The sequence below is a fragment of the Panthera leo genome, chromosome B2 (assembly GCF_018350215.1).
Source record: "Panthera leo isolate Ple1 chromosome B2, P.leo_Ple1_pat1.1, whole genome shotgun sequence".
NCBI lineage: Eukaryota > Metazoa > Chordata > Mammalia > Carnivora > Felidae > Panthera > Panthera leo.
The window spans coordinates 117909918-117929635 of NC_056683.1; the positions used below are offsets into that span (position 1 = coordinate 117909918).

At 38.7% G+C, this 19718-nt stretch overlaps 1 protein-coding gene across 7 annotated transcripts in view; it reads left to right on the forward strand.

Moving 5' to 3' along the window:
• Window positions 1–19718, forward strand: part of AKAP7 (A-kinase anchoring protein 7) — a 158977-nt gene that overhangs the window by 115892 nt on the left and 23367 nt on the right. The gene's annotated exons all lie outside the window — the stretch shown is intronic.

Sequence of the window (19718 nt, forward strand, 5' to 3'; positions counted from 1 at the left end):
TGACCTGAGCCAAAACCAAGAGTCAGACATTTAACTGACTGAGCCACCCAGGCCCCCCAGATTTTTGTATTTTAATTTTGTGTACTGCAACTTTGTTGAATTCATTTATTAGTTTTAATAATGTTGGGTAGAATTTTAAGGGTTTTCTCTATAAAATGTCATGTCATCTGCAAATAGTGACAATTTTACTTTTTTCTTACCAGTTTGGATACCATTTATTTCTTTGTCTTGTCTGATTGCTTTGGCTAGGACTTCCAAAACTGTGCTGAATAAAAGTGGGGGAAGTTGGCATCCTACTTTTGTTTCTGGTCTTAAAGGCTGTAGGTTTGTCATGTATATAACCTTTATTATGTCAAGGTACATTTCTTCAATACCCATTGAGTTTTTATCATAAATGGATGTTGAATTTTGTCAAATGCTTTTTCCCACATCTACTGAGATGATCATACGACTTTTACCTTTCATTTTGTTAATGTCACATTGATTGATGTTGAACTATCCATGCATCCCTGAAATAAATCTGACTTAATGATGGTATATTATCCTTTTAATGGATTTGTGAACTGGTGTGTTAATACTCTGTTGAGGATTTTTGCATCTATGTTCATCAGGGGTATTGGCCTGTAATTTTCTGTTTTTATGGTGTTCTTGCCTGGCTTTGGCCTCAGGGTAATGGCAGCCTCATAAAATCAGTTTGCAAGCATTCCTTTCTCCTCAGTTTTTTGGAAGAATTTGAGAAGAGTAGGTATTAAATCTTCTTTGAATATTTGGTAGAATTCACCAGTGAAGCCATCCAGCCCTAACCCTTTTTTGTTGGGAGGTTATATGTTTTAACAGTGCATATGGGGCGCCGGGTGGCTCAGTTGGTTAAGTGTCCAACTTCGGCTCAGGTCACTATCTCACGGTTCGTGAGTTCGAGTCCCGCCTCAGGCTCTGTGCTGACAGCTCAGAGCCTGGAGCCTGCTTCTGATTCTGTGTTTCCCTCTCTCTCTGTCCCTCCCCCACTCACAGTCTGTCCCTCTCTGTCTCTCAAAAATGAATAAACGTTAAAAAAATTAAAAAAAAAAACCCAAGAAAACAGTGCATACATATTTTGCTTTTATATATGAAATATTTCTCAATATAGTTTTTCTGTTTGGCATGAATTACCAGGATAGTATTTGTTTCATAAATGTGAGCCAGATTTCAAGATAGTTTGTTTCTGATGATTTGGAATTTGATGATATTACATTAATATTTAATGAGGTAAACAGTGTTCATTTCATGTCTTGTGAATACTTACATTTTTGAGCCTTAATTGCCATGGGGGATGTTGTTCAGTTACACTAAGGGAAGTCTGTATTTAGACTTTCCAAATCTCTGGACGGCTTCCTAGAAACCTTACAGGCTTATCCTCTGCTCTTCTTCTTTGCACTGAGATGCACCAACTTTGAGGTTATGTTTCATGTGTGCATTCCACCTCCTCACAGATTTAAAGTACCACGTATTCAGGGCCCTTGTCACATACCTCTCTTCATAGCCCCAGAGGTTAACATAGTGTGTTACCCAGAGGAGGCATGTTCTAAATGTTTTAATGACAAGAATGATACACATTTCCTGTTACGAGTATGAGAAAACTTGAGTATAAATCAGTCTGTCAGAGTACAGAATTTGAAATGACGCTGGTTAATGCTATAACCTATAAAGAACTTGGTTACTGAATGTGCTAGAAGCATTTTAATATGGTCTCACTTAGATGGCACAGCATGTGTCCCAGGAAATGTGTGATAGGGAGCCTCCCATCCGTGGACAACAACATTCATTTTCCTTCCTTGCCTGTAGAAATGTTTTGTACACAGGGACACAGCAAAGCTCTGCTTCTGCTGTTGCCTATTGAAAACATATGGCCTGTCCCTTGGCGTGAAATTTTTCCTGTAGAAAGAGCACAGGACTGGGAGTAAGGAGGTGTGGGCGAGAACTTCAGCTCTGCTACCAACATCCTGTCTGACACTGGGGAAGTTACTAATCTCTCTGGACCCCACTTCCTCATATTTAGGAAGGGGTTGAACTACCATGGTCTTGAAAGTTTATTCAGCTTCTCCCCATTTGTCCTGTAGAACTAAGAGGCTAGGAAATACGTAGTATAGATAGAATACAGTTCTTTCTTCTTCCCACTCTTCCACACTCCTCCTTCTCCTCTTTCTCCTTCTCCTCCTCCTTCTTGTCCACCCCCCCCTCCTCTTCTTTTTCACGTATTGAATGCTTTCTGTGTCAGGTACTACATGAGGATCGTTTGGAAAAGTGCTTATGAAGTGAAACCATTGAAAACTAAATGCTTCCAAAGCGTCCCAGTTGAGAGGGGACGTGGCTCAAAGCCAGGAGTTCGGAGGAGTTCTCTGTCACAGTGCTCTAGGGGTGCGTGGGGCCACAAGCTGGGAGGAGGCTGGGACTCCAGGAAGTTCAGTATCCTCTGCCCCCTTTCTGAAGCAGCGAAGCACAGAGAAGCCAGTGGTGCTCTGTGTAACCTGAGACTACACTTTGAATAAGATCCCTGTGGGTAATATTGTGGTAACACCTGTAATGTTGTGTGATCTAAAGAATTTAACCATAGTCACTAAAGACTAGATTTTTCTTTTCCTTTGCTAAATAATGTATACCCAAGAGATTTATGTTTCTAAAATTAAGTATAGGAACATTAGTGCAAATTCTCATAGTTACTATTCCTGTCTTAACTCCCTGATTCCCTTTGCTAATTCATCGGCTATAGAGGAACTATATTTCTTTTTGTTGCTGTTCTCAGACCATTTTTACAGTTTCCCTGGATCGTCTGATCAAATACTGAGTAATTTTCATTGGGAGCACAAAGGTTGTAGAATTTTTTTCCAGCCTCTAGTGCAGTCACTGGCTGCTGTGAGCTCTACCCAGATGCCCTGTCGAGCAATGTGATGTGACCTGTCCCTGTGTCTTCTTTCCTGGGTGAGGACCATGTGAAGAAGGAGTGGAGAATCTGATGAACATAAAGGTTTTGGCTAATGGAAGAAAGCTTCCTGTATTACCCCTTCCTGGGGCATTTGCATTTTAACGAGGCTTATTATCCCAAGGGCTCTTGGGAAGTATTTGTAGTAAAATAATGAAATAAATTAAGCAGCAGTAATGACTTAGTTCAAAATAATCTCTAGTGGAGGAATTTTGGGCAACCAGTAAAACTCTTTCAGGGCATCTGATAAATCACTTTCTGTAGATAATTGCCTTCTTGTTAATTAAGTTGGTCCTAATATGTAAGTCTTTGAGCTTTCATCCACAGATTTTTGAAAAGAAACTTAGAAGAGTGCTAAAACTCAGTGCTGAAAGCGAGGGATTTTGGAGACAGACTCAGCTTACGTCTTTGGTTCTAATATTTACTATATAACTTCTCTAAGCCTCTGTACTCTTATCTTCAATATCTACTTATTATGGGAATTAAATAAGCTAATGTCTGTAAAATGCTTGACACTGTGATGGGCATGTAATAGACCCAGTCAATATAATTGTAGTCATCTTAAAAATCAGCTTGGCAGAACTATGGTTTTATTTCTGTCATCCCCAGAAGGGGAAAAAGGGGCCTTACAAATCCCAGACCTTGAATTATTGAGTAGACTTTGTGTAGCATTTTTTCCTTTGAGGCCCTCCCTCCCCTTCCCCCCGGGGGTCTGTCTGGCAGGATGCCTTACTTCCCTACCCTAGGAGAGACATGTGGTTCAGGCAGAGTTAACTGAGGGTCTTCCCTAAGATATGATAGAGGGTCTATCTTCCTTTTGGGTTGTGCATGGAAAGAATGTAAACGTAAGACTGCTGGTTGATAGGGAGTCAGTGGGAGTCTTCCTGAGAATGAAACCAGCACAGAAAGGAGACCAGAGAAGGAGAGAGAAAGAGTCAATCCAGATGATGCTATCTGAACCTCTGAGTTCAGCCATGATGAAGACCTTCTTTATTACGGAAAGCAGTAAGTCCTCCCCTTTTTCTTTGCTTAAACTGGCTTAAGTTTTTGTCACCTGCAACCAGAAGGCTTCAGATACTATTACAGAGGACACTCGGTATCTGTAAGAGTAGGACCCATTCTGGAACAAATATTTACAAACCTGTCAAAGAAGTGAAACCTCTCAAAAAAAAAAAAAGTGAAAACTCTGATTTCTTCTGAACCTTCATGTTCCATTTTGGTGGCAATGAAATTTAGCTTTAAGTGAGAACTGTTTTAAGGAGGTATTCCGTGCACTTCAACTAGTATTGTTGAGCACCATACATTTGGAAAGCTCTGAGCCAGGTGTCATGAAAGGTGCAGTGATGATGACACACAGTCCCTATTGTTGGAGGACTTCTTTTTAATTTACCATGACTTTTTAAAAAGAGATGTGTTGTTTCCCAGTGTTTATTATGCCCTGAGCGGAAAAAGCCAAGATGAAAGATCTTGGTGTTCTCAGTGGCATGAACAAAGCCACACCCCTTCCACAGCAGGGAAGTTACACGGCTACGTGAGCCAAGTCCAGCAAGAGTGAGTTAATTACCACTCAGAGTGGAAGTTGCCTCAGACTCCCGTCACAGGTAGTGGTTACAGCCTGACGCAGGCAAACCCCGTTTCTACAACAAACATTTTAGCAAATAAAGTTTCCTACAGCAAACACTTACAATGTCAAAGATACAAGTTAACAGAACCCAGAACTGTTGAAAGCAACCTTTCCATTGTACAGTCACGTTCTTTGTCCTTGGCAAGTAGGCATAGACAAGAACTGAACTCTGTGATGAAAATATAAAGAACAAGTATAGTTTTAACCTAAAAGTCTGTGGTAAACTAGGATATACATGATACTAATTTTACCAAAAGCTGAGTCAAAGGTATGTGAGGTTTATAATTTTCTGTTTCTACACACTGCCCCCAAAACTTGTGAGTTTATTCAAGGACATTTGTAAGCCTAAGATATATATACAGAAAAATTACAGTGCCTGAGAGAAAGTGTTGTGAAAACAGGATGCTTGGAGTAGATAGAGAGGTTTCACATTCCCAAGAGAGACAGAGCTCACCTAGTTGGTAATGCTGATGGGAGAGGGAAGAAGGAATCTGATGGAAAAGGGTGACCTACTTTTTTACATGTTTCCACAGCCCCTCCCCTCACCTCCCCTTTTGTCTTTGTGGTTAGAATGTTGGTGTTGGCATTTGCCACGTAAGTTAATTTGATGTCTCACATCTGACTGTTAGAGCAAAAATAAAATTAACACTTTCTAAGCATTTAAAAGATTCAGCTAAAGTTAGCTGTGAAGCTCAGCTTTTTCAGAGTTTTGATTGATGTTTATGATAGCTAATAAAATGGCAAGCAGATGATCTGTTAGTCTAAGACTTTCTATGTAGGTCTATAGCCGTCAGACCTTATTTAGAATTCTGACAAGCGGGAGTGTGTCCCGTGGAGGGAGGCCAGGATGGTGAGCCTGGAAACCACATCATCAGAGGAAGGCCGAGAGGGGCGCCTGGGTGGCTCAGTAGGTTAAACGTCCGACTTCGGCTCAGGGGATGATCTCACAGCTCATGATTTCGAGCCCCACATCAGGCTCAGTGCTGACGGCTCGGAGCCTGGAGCCTGCCTCAGATCCTGTGTCCTCCTCTCTCTCTGCCCCTCCCCCACTCATGCTCTGTCTCTCAAAAATAAATAAACATTAAAAAAAATTAAAAAAGAAGGCTGAGGGATTATGGCTGCTGAACTAGGAGGAAATAAGGCAGATGAATTAGTTGTCTTGAAATATTTGGAGGTCGCTTTAACATGGAAGGAAAAGAAGAATTATTCTGTATGGTTCCGGTGAGGCAGAATTAGGACAGTGAGTGTGAGTTTTTTACACATTGTCTTTTGGTGATTTTAGATATATAAAACCCAGTAGTATGTTAATTATGTTTGTAATAATTCTTGTTTTAAATAATGAAGATACTGAAATGGAGTCCTAAAGCAGAGAGAAATTATCATAGTCAAATTTACATTAATAATTCTTAATTTTAAGCCACCTTAAATGGAGGACCAAAGTTTTTATGAAAAAAAGAGAGTGTGCCTCTCTATTTTTTATTTTATAATAACCATTAAACAACTATTTTAAACTAACTTCTTTAGAATCAACAACTTTGCTTTAAAACAGAAAGGTAATATACAACTTTGGGCTCTTGTCTAGGTATCCTGTTGTACTTATGCACCACATTAAATGTTGATCGTTGAATTCGGTAGTAACAATGGGAGTTGGTACCAATAAACCCTAGAGATAACAAGCTAAGGTGTGTTGCCTATTGTCTTTATAATTTCATAATTTATGAAAATATTGTTTCCAAATTTAAGTTTATTTAAATTAATTTTCCTAATATGGGTATAGTAAATTTAAGGTAACAATTCAATGTGATGCTATTTGTATACTGTATAGTATACACTAATCTTCTCTATAAAATTAAATTTGCAGATTTGTAGGTTTTATAGAACCTAAAAAATGTATATGTGAAACGATACGAAATTTAAATATTAAAAGGCATAATAAATTGTTTTATAAGAAGCATGTTCATAAAACATGCAGTTTTTCTAAAAAAAAAAAAACAAAAAAAAAAACCCAGCATTTCAGCTGCTCCTGACTTTGTATTCTTTGTTTTTTTATCATTCATGTCTTAGTCTTCGGGAAATACAACCTTGTGTGGGGAAGATAAAGAAACAGTTTGTGTCATTTAGGATCTGGTCAAGCAAATTAGAATTACACTGTTTTTTTTTTTTTAATTTTTTTAATGTTTATTATTTGAGAAAGAGACAGAGAGCAAGCAAGGGAGGGGCAGAGAGAGAGGGAGACACAGAATCGGAAGCAGGCTCCAGCCTCTGAGCTGCCAGCATAGAGCCTGACGTAGGGCTCAAGGCCACAGACCGTGAGATGATGACCTGAGCCGAAGTCGACCGCCTAAGTGACTGAGCCACCCAGGCGCCCCACACTGGTTATTTTTAACAGAGGATTTCACATAGGGGATTAATGAAACAAATTTTGGAGGAATAAAGTATTGCATAGGCAATACTGAGAAAAAACATAGGTAGTGACTTTCAGTCTGGGGTACCGTGGGGAAGGATCTCACGGATCTGAGACTCAGACCTTTGAGGAGGGGTTGCTGTCTCCCAGGAGGTGCCCCAGAACTCAGAAATGGGCCCTGGAAAGCTGGGATTCTAGCCTCGAAGGAGCGGACACTGGCCTGCTTTGCTCTTCTCTCTGAGGGAATATAGTGAGGCTGGTTCCAGGAGTGGGGAAATAAGTGAAAACTGGAACCAACTGGAATGAGCAGCCACTATCGGGGGCTGAGCTGTAGCTGGGGCAACACTGCCAGGAACAATGAGCAAACCACAAAAGGCGAGTTCCTTTCCCCCTTGTGCAGCTGTCCAGTTTCCCTCTGGAGCTTCTTCCTGGCAGAACCATAAGTAAAAGCTGTGGCAGGTACAGGTTGTAAACTATACAACCCTGGAGGGTACTAATCATATCAAAGACCTAGCTGGCAAAGGAGGAATACGTTTGCTGGCTCCCAGCTCCAGTATCATAAAGCTGAATAAAGAAGGTGAGTTCAGAGCTGAGGGACCATATAGTTTAGTAACTGGCACACAGTGGTTGGCTGTGTTTTAACATTATTTCAAAAAGAAATACAGTTTAAAAATAGGTAGTAGTAATGAAACTAATTGTTAAGGTTTTTCTAACAAAATCCATCACCCAGGTCAATTTAATAAACTTAGAACAAAATTATTTTTAAACTAACTCATCGTTTATGAAATTCTTTAAAAATAATTTATCTTTTAAAGTTTATATGTTCTGCAACCTTACCAATCTTACTTATGATTTTTTGTGTGAATATTTCTTTTTTTTCCCCAGTTTTATTGAGACATAATCAACATATAATTTTGGTGAATATTTTTTTACACCAATTCTCTCATTCCAAATGAATGATGTTCACTGTCAGTGCATGATAGAGGGACAGGTTGGTGAATTAGGTGTGGGGGGAATTACACCTGCAGCCAGGTGGAAACTAATGTTTGGAATGAGAAGCTGTGGTCTCCCAGCTTTGGAAATTAAAGGGAAAAACGAAGGCTCAGATGCCAGGAGGTCAAGGCTGTCTGTGGAATGTTCTGTAAAGTCTGAGGAATTCTTAAAAGGATCTGGGAATCAGTCAGTCAGAACAGAAATAGAAAAGGGCAGTCAGAAGAGTCAAAGCAGTGAGAGGTCAGATGCCAGAAAGTCACATACATCAAGGCAAATTTACTCTTTTTTTTTATTAAAAGGGAGAACTTACTGACACACACTTGCAAACAACAAGAGTAGGGTAGATAGAGTTGACCTTGAGGCTGACTGACGGGCATTATAGCCCTCCATATCTGTCTCTTCCAGCAGCTTCTGTGTTCTCACCCTCTCAAGCTCTGTGACTTCCAGCAGCTCTTGAGAACATTTTTCCTGTTCAGCATTTGAGAAGAATGCATTTCTCTTTCCTACTCCCCATATATAAAATCTGAGGGAAGGTACAGGTTATAAACTACACACCCTTGGATGGTATCATACGTATCAAAGATGTTGTAATTTATATATTATGGCATAAAGTACTTTTATACCCTAATAAAAGCTGTATATTGTGAAAAATTTCCCAGAGTTAGAAATGAAGTGTCTTGAGGAAGGGACACTTAAAAACATTTACACCAGGCGCCGTATGAACCAGTGGTTGCTCTGGTAGACCAGCAGCCCCACTGGAGTCCTGTGGAATGTGAGATGAGCAGTGATCCGAAGGGGAGAAGTGAAGTGGACGGCTCTTATCAGAAAGGGTGGAAGGTAGTTGAGGAAAGGATTGGGGGCCAATCATCATGAAGTCCGTGTGGCCCGGAACCCTGTGGGGGTGGTCAGCAATGGAGCAGTCACTGATCCCGAAGGAACCGTGCTGTGTGTGCTCTTCCGGTTCCTGACAAGAACCACCGTGCATCCCCTTTCATTCTAAATATTGGGAAGCTCAGAATCCAGCTCCCAGATCTCATGATCTGCACTTCTGTGATCTATACTTCCCTCTGTTCTTTTCTTGCTGTGACAATTTATGTTTTTTCTTGGTGCCGATTTTTACTTTTTACTTATAGTGTACTTGTTACTATATATATATTTTTGCCACTAATTATCTCAAATCTTCTTGAGACGGAATGATGAACAGATGAATGATGGAAAGAAGCATGTGGCTGAAGAAGATACGGAATGGCCCTACTAGGAAAACAAGAGCAAAGCTGAGGCTGCGAAAATTGTCACATCCACCACACGTGCATAATACACGTTCTGAAGTAGACATGCTCCTGGAAGGTTGCATAGAAACTAGACTTACGTGATTATTTTTATCAATTGGGATTTTCAGAAAATAACTGTTTCAATGCCTCGCATTCAGTGTGGTACATCTAGAAACCTAAAACCATCTGCCCCTCACTGTTTCAGCTGTGATCTGTTTGTTCGTTTGTCTGCTGAAAGGCCTTTTGTAAGATTAATTAGCAGTAGTTCTTCTTTGTACCTAAGAAGGAATGTCATTTAGTTGCAACAGAATGTGAATGCAAGCCATAAGGAACAATGCATAAATGTATTGTTTGCAATCACTCCAACATTGTTTTAAAAAATATATAGTATAGGGGCGCCTGGGTGTCTCAGTTAAGTGTCCAACTGGCTCAGGTCATGATCTCACAGTTCGTGAGTTTGAGCCTCATGTCGGGCTCTGTGCTGACAGCTCGGAACCCGGAGCCTGCTTCGGACTCTGTGTCTCCCTCTCTGCCCTCCTCAGCTTGCACTCTGTCTCTCATAAATAACTAAATAAACATTTAAAAAAAATATACATATATGTATATGTGTGTGTATGTATATACACATATATATAGTATAAAGTGAGAAAGTTACTCTTACCATGTTTGCTATAGAGATGTATAGCAGGGAAATCATAAACAAATAGCCTTGTAGCCTTATGAGTTGAAAGAGGCTCTTAATATCCCTTTCACCTAAAACAGTAATAAATATTTGCTATGAGCAGGGAAGTATACAGAATGCTTTGTATTATTATCTTCCTTAATCTTCACAACAGCCCTATGGTATAGAACTACTGTTAACCCGAGTTTGCAGATAAAGAACATGTACCTCAGAAGGGGTAAGCACATTTCACAGGGATACGAAGCTAGTGAATGGGGAGCCAAGATTCTAGTCCTGGCATTCTGACCCTATAACTTAACAGGAAGCATTAGAAATATTTTCTGCTTGGAAGTCTCACTTTAGTGCTAAAGATATAGAAAGTATCATAAAAATACATTTCCAGTTGACAGGTAAGGAGCAGCATCCTTGTATAATGGCAAGAGTGTGGTTTGAGTCCCAGCTTTGCCATATTTAGGTGTATAGACTTGGGCAAGTCTCTTGGCTTTTCTGACCCTTGGTTTTCTCATAGGTAAAAGAGTGATAAGAATGTAAGTTTTTGATTTAAATGTGTGGGGAAAAAAGCCAGGCACGTAATAGGTACTTAATATTAAGTAGATTTATTATTATCAAAAGGACCCACAGGTATGATGATTACACCTAAGTAAAGTAATGTCAGGTGCTATGAAAACATTGCTACGTAGAGGCTTGGGGCTCAGTGTGTAGTATCCTAGGTCTTTGAAGAAGCTGGTGCTGAAGGAACATGGCTCCTTAGCCTCTGAGGCTCCTGGGAAGAGATTCTAAGCAGCTGTACGTAGGGACAGGCTCTGGCTTATTCTGCAGAGACAGACATGCGGTGGTGGACATGACCAAGGTCCTCTCTGATCTCCTCCTTCTAACCATCTTCTCCATGCCCCACTTTCCCCAGTGACATCAGGCTTGCCATTAGGGTGACCTGGAGAGGAACCCAGTGTGACACTGTTCTTTGTCCACCCTGGTAAATATAGCGGGTTTCCAACCCGTACCTGAGACTTATTTGCTGCGAGCAGTTTTTCATACTTGGAGATCAAGAGCTTGGGAAGCAAACATCAACTGACCCAAGAAATGAATTAATGTTTACGTACATCAGCGCATTCTATGCTAGTTGAATTTCCTATTGTAACAATTCACATATTCAGAGAACTTTAATGAGCAGTGGATGTCACCAAAGGGAACTTTAAAATCATTTGATTTTTGTCTGAATGCTTTCTGAAAGCCTCTGGTAAATTGCTAGTCGTAGGTCATTGAGAAGAGAAAAGTATATCCTAAGTTACCCTCTTCAGTCATTCTTCCTGAGGCTAATGCAATAAATGTAGGAATTCACCACGCTTCAGTTTTGTCTTGTTTTTTAAATGAGTAACGAGACTGTGTTTAATGAACACAAGTTGGCAGTACAGGCGAGGACTGTGTTAGGAAGTGGGGGTGGTGAGGGTGAGTGGAGATATCACCTCTCGGCACCTCTCCCCTCTTCAGGGACTGACACTGTCCCCCTTGGAGACTCTCAGTGGTCTATAGGGACAGCAGAGCAGGATGACTGTCCCCTTTTACAGCTGGAGAAACTGGTTCCAGTGCTCAGAAGTGTACTCAGTTTCTTTATTCATTTTTATTACATGGCCTGAAGAATGGCCAAGGATGACCTTAAACCGTATTTCCTCTTGGTTTTATTTTAATGATTTATCATAATCAAGTTTTCGTTAACATCACACATTCTCTGTTTGACCCACTCTTATTGCCTGATAGATACGGTCCACAGATTGATCACTATTCACAAGCAGAATACGCTGACCAAATAGTTGTGTCCCTGGATTTTCGCTGGTCAGACTTTAAAAATTAGGTTTATGGGTGGGGAGCCTGAGTGGCTCAGTTGGATAAACGTCCGACTTCAGCTCAGGTCATGATCTTGGCGGTCCGTGGGTTCAAGTCCTGCCTAGAGCTCTGTGCAGCCAGCTGAGAGCCTGGAGCCTGCTTTGAATTCTGTGTCTCCCTCTCACTCTCTGCCCTCCCTGGCTCTCTCTCTGTCTCTGTCTCTGTCTCTCTCAAAAATAAATAAATTAAAAAAAAAAAAGAAAGAAAGAATGTGCACATTACTTGGTATGTCCTACAGGAGTCTTCACGGTGTCTCCCCTGAGAACATTTCCAGTCTCATCATTCTCGATCCCTCCTACTAACCACCCAGTTTATACTAGTCTGAGTTCTGCAGTTACCTGAGCAAGCTGCCTGGTCTTGCCCCTTCCACTTGTCATATCATTTCTACCCTGGTCCCCCTGAGAAACACTTAGAAGATCCAGCTCAAGCCTTACTTCCTACAGGAGATTTTCTTCTGATATTTTCCCCTAGGTAGAATTGACCATTCTGTCCTTTGTGTACCTACTCTATATTGTACATCTTTCCTTCTGAGCGTTCACGATCTCTTATTTCTCTCTTAACATGTGTTTCTTCCTGTGCTAAATTGCAGGTGTCCTGAAGGCAGGGCCCATATCGGATTCATTTCTGTATGCATAGCAGTGCTTATCACACAGAGGGTGCTTGCTGAATATGTGGAAAGAGACATGAAAGGAGGGAAGAAGGAAAGTTTGGAGATGGAGGGAAGGGATTATACTACCCTAATCAGTATCCATTACTTAGCTTTTCTTTTTCTTTTTCTTTTTTAAAGTTTATTTATTTATTTTGAGAGAGGATGTGAGCTGGGAGGGGGACAGAGAGAGCGAGAGCGAAAATCCCAAGCAGGCCATGCAGTTAGCACCGAGCCCAACATGGGGCTTAAACTCACGAACCTTGAGATCATGACCTGAGCCGAAATCAAGAGTCAGATGTTTAACCGACTGAGCCACCTAGGCGCCCCATCAATATCCATTGTTGAGTTTAAAAATGTTAACCTGAGAGCAAAACTTTCTGAATTTCTAATTTTTTCCCCCAATTAACCAACCCCCAATTTATGTGCTCTCCTGTATACCTTCACTTCCCCAGGGTGCAGGTGCACCAGAGAGCTGTGGTGTATCTGCCTGGGGGCGAGTGTCCTGGATGAACTCATCTACCTGATTTTGAGTGAGAACTCCAGATTTTCATCACTTCTATGTGATCTTAGACAGTTTGTGTAATCCCTTGTGTCTCATTGTTCTTACTTGTAATATGGGAAGAATAACACTTATTTTACCTCAGGAGGTTTCTTGGAGGACCAGATGCAATGTTTCTGAAAGCACTTTGAAGTGTGAAGTGTTATCTAAATGAATGGAAGGAAGTATTTCTGTAATGGCTGTTAGTGACCTGGCACCAATGGGAATTTTCTCAGCCGGCGGAACCTTTTGACCAGGGTGTGTCCTTATTGCTTGTAAAAGAGGAAAAATGATTTATATCACCAGATTAGATGGATGGCAGCATTTATGCTGCTGATCTAACCTTGGTGAACGTTGGTTGCCTTCAGATCAGGAAGGTGACCTTTATTTTTGCTTGAAGCAACTCCTAGCTGGGAATATCAGCCTAGGAAGAAAAGTATGTTACTGTGAGCATTTTCATACAAGTGAAAATTAATTCCAGCTAGTTGTGCTTTTAAGTTTTATGTAAAACTCTCTTAAGTAGATGATAAAAAATTACATGAACATAATAAGTTTTTCCATTCAAAGCAGTGCTCATTTTCTAGCCCCCTACCCGTGCTAAGTTGATCATGATTATTTTAAAAATTGATGCTTTTGACATGGTTGAAACTACATTTATTTCCTCTTTGTCACAAGAATAATTTTCCAAGGGTAACCAGACTTCCGTCAATACTCCTTTGTACGAGGGCTCGTGTTGGAAATCTCTGCTGCTTTTATTACTGCTCAAATGGCAACTCCCAATCACTTTTGTACAAAATGATGTAAAGTCGTCCTGAGCAAACAGGGATATTGATAACTTCTTACATTCCAACCTGGGCAACTATAAGAATCAAAATTCAGGGAGAAAGAAACCATGGGCTCTGTAGAACAGAGAGCATTTTATGATAGGGAACAGCCTACAAACAATACAAGGCAAAACAAGTGAGTAAAGCAACCCACAGGGAGTACAGTGCCCCTTGGAAGTAGATTTCAACAACAGGCCGGTGCTGGCCACTTGTCATTCAGGTACTGTCCTACCAATTCAGTTTTCTCTTTTTGAGCAGATTGGGACAAATGATACGTGTTTTGTACCCTGAAGGGGAGAATTAAAATGTTTTGGGTTTCATTTGTGCTCAGAAACCACCCCTGTTACACTGGAAATTATTTTTTCAAATTTTTATACTGAGCACAACAGAAGAATATGATTCCAAAGAAAAGCAACCAACAATCTGAAGCCTACAGCTGTGAGAGACTGAGAGATTGCGGTTGAGATGTGTTGTTTTAGAACAGAGAGAGGAGCTGAGGGAATCATCTTTGTTATCAGCCACATGCTAACTGCAAAGAATGACAGGGCACTAGGGACTTCCAATCCACAAGTCTACGTGTTGCCCCAGTAGACCCTGACGTTGTCACTCATCATGAGGAAGAAATTGTTCTCAGTATTTTTTAAAATTGAGGTGTAATTGACGTACAGTAGAATTCACTCTTTTGGGAGTTTTAATCAGCATGTAGGGTCATATAACCACCATCACAATCAAGACTGAAGTGTTTCATTATCCCCCCCAATCCTCTTATGTCCCTTTAAAGTCAACCCCTGCTCCTGTCCCTAGCCCCTGACAACCACTGGTCTGTTTCAGGACTGATAGTTCTGCCTTTTCCAGAATTTCATAAAAGTGAAATGATACATTACGCAGGCTTTTGACTGGAGCTTCTTTCACTTAGTATTAGACATTCTAGATTCACCTGTGTTGCTGATGTATGAGAATTCATTCCTTCATATTGCTGAGTACTGTTCTGTTGTGTGGATGTACCACAGTCTGTTGATTCATTCACCAGTTGAAGGTTGGGGAAATTATGAATAAAGCTAGTACAAACATTTATGTGTAGGTTTTTGTGTGACCATATGCTCTCATTGCACTTGTTTTCAATTCTAACTAGAAATGAGATTGCTAGTCACATGGCGAGAATATGACCAACTTTCATAAGAACAACTTTGATAAGAAATTTCCAAACTGTTTTTACAAACTGGCTATACCATTTTGCATTTCCCCCAAGAAGGAGTTCCAGTTGCTTCACATACTCACCAACACTTGATATTGTCAGTGTTTTAAGTTTTGAATTTAGTGGGTGAGTGATGGTATCTCACTATGATTTTAATTTGCATTTCCCTGGTAGCTTATGATGTTGAGCATTTTTCACATGTTTATTGGCCATCTGTATATCTTTTGTGAAGTAACCCTTTGATTCTTTTGGCCATTTTCATTTTTTTTTCTTTGTTTCTTTGTCTTTTACTAAGTTGTGGGAGTTCTTTTTGTATTCTGGATACACATTCTTTAATGGCCATGTCTGGCAAATATTTTTCCCATCCTCCTTAACAGTGTACAGTGTCTTAAAAGTTTTACATTTTGATGAAATCCAATTTATCCTTTTTTTTTTCTTTTTGGTAGACTGTGCTTTTGGGATCCTATTTAAGAATCTTAGCCTAACCCAAGGTCACTAAAAAATTCTATATTTTCTTCTAGACACTTTATACTCTTAGCTCTTATATTAGGTCTATGATCCATTATGATTCCATTTTTGTATATGGTGTGAGATAAGGGCCATTGTTCTATTTTACATATGTCTATACCATGGTCTTAGCACTATTTTTTAAAAAGATTATTCTGTGTTGAATTATCTTGGCACCTATGTTGAAAATCCATTGGGGCGCACCTGGGTGGCTCAGTCGGTTAAACGTCCAACCTCAGCTCAGGTCATGATCTCACTGCCCGTGAGTTTGAGCTGCTGCTGACAGCTAGCAGCTCAGAGCCTGGAGCCTGCTTCAGATTCAGTCTCTGTCTCTCTGCCCCTCCCCCATCCTCAAATACAAATAAGCATTTAAAAGCATTAAAAAAAAAAAAAAAGAAAACCAGTTGTCCATATGTTTGTGAGTCTATTTCTGGATTTTCTGTTCTGTTCCATTGATCTGTATATTTATTTTTATGCCAATACTCACAGTCTCTATTTCTATAGCTTCATAAAAAGTCTGAAAAACCTTTGCTGTTTTTAAAAAAACACTGTTTTGGGTGTTCTAGTACTTTGTACATTTTCCTAGTACATGTTCATATACATTTTAGAATTACCTTGCCAGTTTCTATGAAAAAGCCTGGTGGTGTTGTAATTGATGTAGTTTTGCATCTGTAGAACAATTGAGAATTGACAGCTGGACACCACTGAGCCCTTTGATCAATGAGTATAGTTTATCTCTCCATTTATTTAGATCCTACTTAATTTCAGGAAGTTTGTAGTTATCAGTGTACAGGTGTTGCATATATTTTGTTGAATTGTCCCTAAGTATTTTACATTTTATGCTATTAAAAAGAATATATTTTCAATTTTCCATTTCCAGTTGTTTGTGGCTGGTATATAGAAATACAATTGACTTTTAAAAATATAATCTTTGTGGGGTGCCTGGCTAGCTCAGTCAGTGGAGCATGTGATTCTTGATCTCGAGGTTGTGAGTTCAAGCCCCGCACTGGGTATAAAGATTACTTAAAAATAAAATCTTTAGGGGCGCCTGGGTGGCTCAGTCGGTTGAGCGTCCAACTTCGGCCCAGGTCATGATCTCGCGGTCCGTGAGTTCGAGCCCCACATCGGGCTCTGTGCTGACAGCTCGGAGCCCGGAGCCTGTTTCAGATTCTGTGTCTCCCTCTCTCTCTGACCCTCCCCTGTTCATGCTCTGTCTCTCTCTGTCTCAAAAATAAATAAACATTAAAAAAAATTAAAAAAAAAAATAAAATCTTTAAAAAAAAATTATTAAAAAAGTATATAGTCCTTGTATTCTGTGACCCTGCTGAACATATTTTTGTAGATTCTTTAGGATTTCTAGATGGATAATCATATATACCATGAACGAAGACAATTTTACTATTTCTTTTTCAATCAAGGGTTTTTTTTGTGTGTTTTTTTTTTTACTATTGATTGATTGACTGATTGATTGTCTAATTGCATCGGCTAGGACTTGTAGTACAGCACTGAGGAGTAGTGGTAAGAGCCAATCTTTATCTTGTTCTGACCTCAGAGGAAAATCATCTTTTACTAGTAAGTATGACATTGCTGTAGATTTTCATAGAAGTCCTTTAAAGCCTAAGGATGTTTCCTTCTATTTTTAGTTTGCTAAGCATGTTTATCATGAATGAGTATTAAATTTTGTCAAATTCTTTTTCTGAAAATATTGAGATGATTGTATTTCTTTATTTAATCTGTTAGTATGGTGAATTATACTGATATTCAAATGTTAACTCAATTTTGCATTTCTGGAATAAACAAACTCCTCTTCGTTATGATGTATTATCTTTTTCATGCATTGCTATATTTGATTTGGCAGTATTTTCTTAAAAGTTTTTGTGTCTCTATTTGTGAGGGATATTGTTCTATAGATTTGTTTTCACAGTTTGTCTGGCTTGGGTGTCATAGAATGAATTGGGAAGTGTTCTCTCTTCTATTTTCCAGAAGATTTTGTGAATTGGTAAAATGTCTTTGTAAAATACTTGATAGAATTTACCAATAATGAAGCTATCTGTTGAAAGATATTTTTTTTTTACTATAATTTCAGTTTCTTTAATATGGCTATTTAAATTATTCATTTCTTTTTGAACATTTGGGTAGTTTGTTTCTTTTAAGGAAATTGCTCATTTCATCTAGTTTGTTGCATCTATTGGCATAAAATTGTTTATAATATTTCCTTATTGTCCTCTTAATGTTTATAAATTGATGGAGATGTCCTCTTTCCCTTTCCTGATATTGGTAAGATGTATCTCTTGTTTTTTTGTTCCTGATTCATTTGGATAGAGATTAATCAATTTTATTAATTTTTCCCCCAAAGAACTAACCTTTGGTTTGTTAGTTTTTCTCTATTGTGTATTTGTTTTCTGTTTCATTCTGCTATTATCTTTATTATTTCCTTCTCTCTGTTTACTTTGAGATTAATTTCTTCTCTTTTCCTATGTTTTTAATGTGGCAGCTTTGATAACTTGATTTCAGTCCTTTCTTATTTTCTAATATAACATAAAATGGTATAAATCTCCCTCTAAGTATAGCTTTAGCAGTATTCTACAAACTTGATGTGTTGTGTTTTAATTTTCATTCAGTTCAAAATATTTTCTGATTTTCTTTTGATTTCTTCTTTAAAGCATGGATTATTTAGAATTGTGTTGTTCAATTTCTAAATAATTGGGGGGTTTTCCATCTTTCTATTTTTGATTTCTTATTTGGTTCCACCATGGTTTGAGAACATGCAATGGATGAGTTTGAGAATTTTAAATTCATTGAGACTTGTTTTATGGCTCAGAACCTGATCTCCTTTTGTAAAGGTTTCTGTATACTAAAAAGAATGTGTGTTCTGTGGTTATTGGGAGGAGTGTTCTATAAATTGTCACTTTGGTGGATTTGGTTACTAGTGTTCAAGTCTTATATATTTTTACCGTATTTCTCTTTCTTTGTTCTGTCAACTACAAGACGGGTCTTGAAATCTCAAACTCTAATTGTGGATAACCTATTATCCTTTCAGTTCCATCGGTTTTTATTTCAGATACTTTGAAGCTCTTGCTATTAGGTGCATACACATTTAGGGTTTTTATATCCTCTTGATGAACTGATTTCCATAAGATTATAAAATGTCTCTTTATCTCAGGGAATGCTCTTTTTTCTGAAATCTGCTTTGTGTGCTATTTACTCTCTAGCTTTCTTTTGACTAGCGTTAGCGTGATAGATACATCATTTTCCATCCTTTTACCTTTAACCTTTTTGTGTTTTTATATTTGAAGTAGATTTTTGGCAGACATCATAGTTGATTCTTATCTTTCATCCATATTAACAATGTTTAACACCTTATTGGACTGTTCAGCCCATTCTGTGTTCAAACTCATTTCTGAGTTTAAATCTCCCACCTTGCTTCTTCTTGGCCTATCTTCTCTTTGTTCTTTTTTCTCCTCTTTTACTGCCTTAATTTTGTACTAAGTATTTAGTATTCCATACTATGTTTATTATTGGCTTATTAGTTATGCCTCTTGTTCGTTTTTACTTTAGTGGTTGCTCTAGAATTTTAAAATCTATATTCTTAACTTACGATGGTGTGCCTTCAAATAATACGCCACTTCACGCTTAACATAAGAACCTTTGAACAGTTATTTCTGTTTCCCACTCAGTCTTGGTGCTATTGTTGCCATATACTTTATTTCTACATACTTTATAAACTCCATTTAAAATAGTTGTCTTTTAAAGAGATTAAGAAAGAGAAAGTCTTTAATTTTTACCTACATATGTACAGGTTTTAGTTTTTTTCATGTCTTTGAGTAGATCCAGATTTCTATCTGGTATCATTTTTTTTTTTGCTGCTTCAGGTTTTTCCTTTAACATTTCTTCCAGCACTTGTTGGCTGATTATTAACTCAGCATTTATGTGTCTGAAAAAAATCTTTCACCCTCATTTTTGAAAGATAATGTGTCTGGAATAAGAATTCTATATTGCCTTTTCTTTTTCTTTTAGCAGTTTAAAGATGTTGTGCTATTGTCTTGTGGCTTGCATTGTTTCTGACGAGTAAATCTGCTATATCCTCTTGTCTTTGTTCCTCTGTGTATAATGCATCCCTTTTCTTTTGGCTGCTTTGATGGTTTTCTCTTAATATTGGTTTTAGCAGCTTGATCATGATGTTCTTTGGTGTGA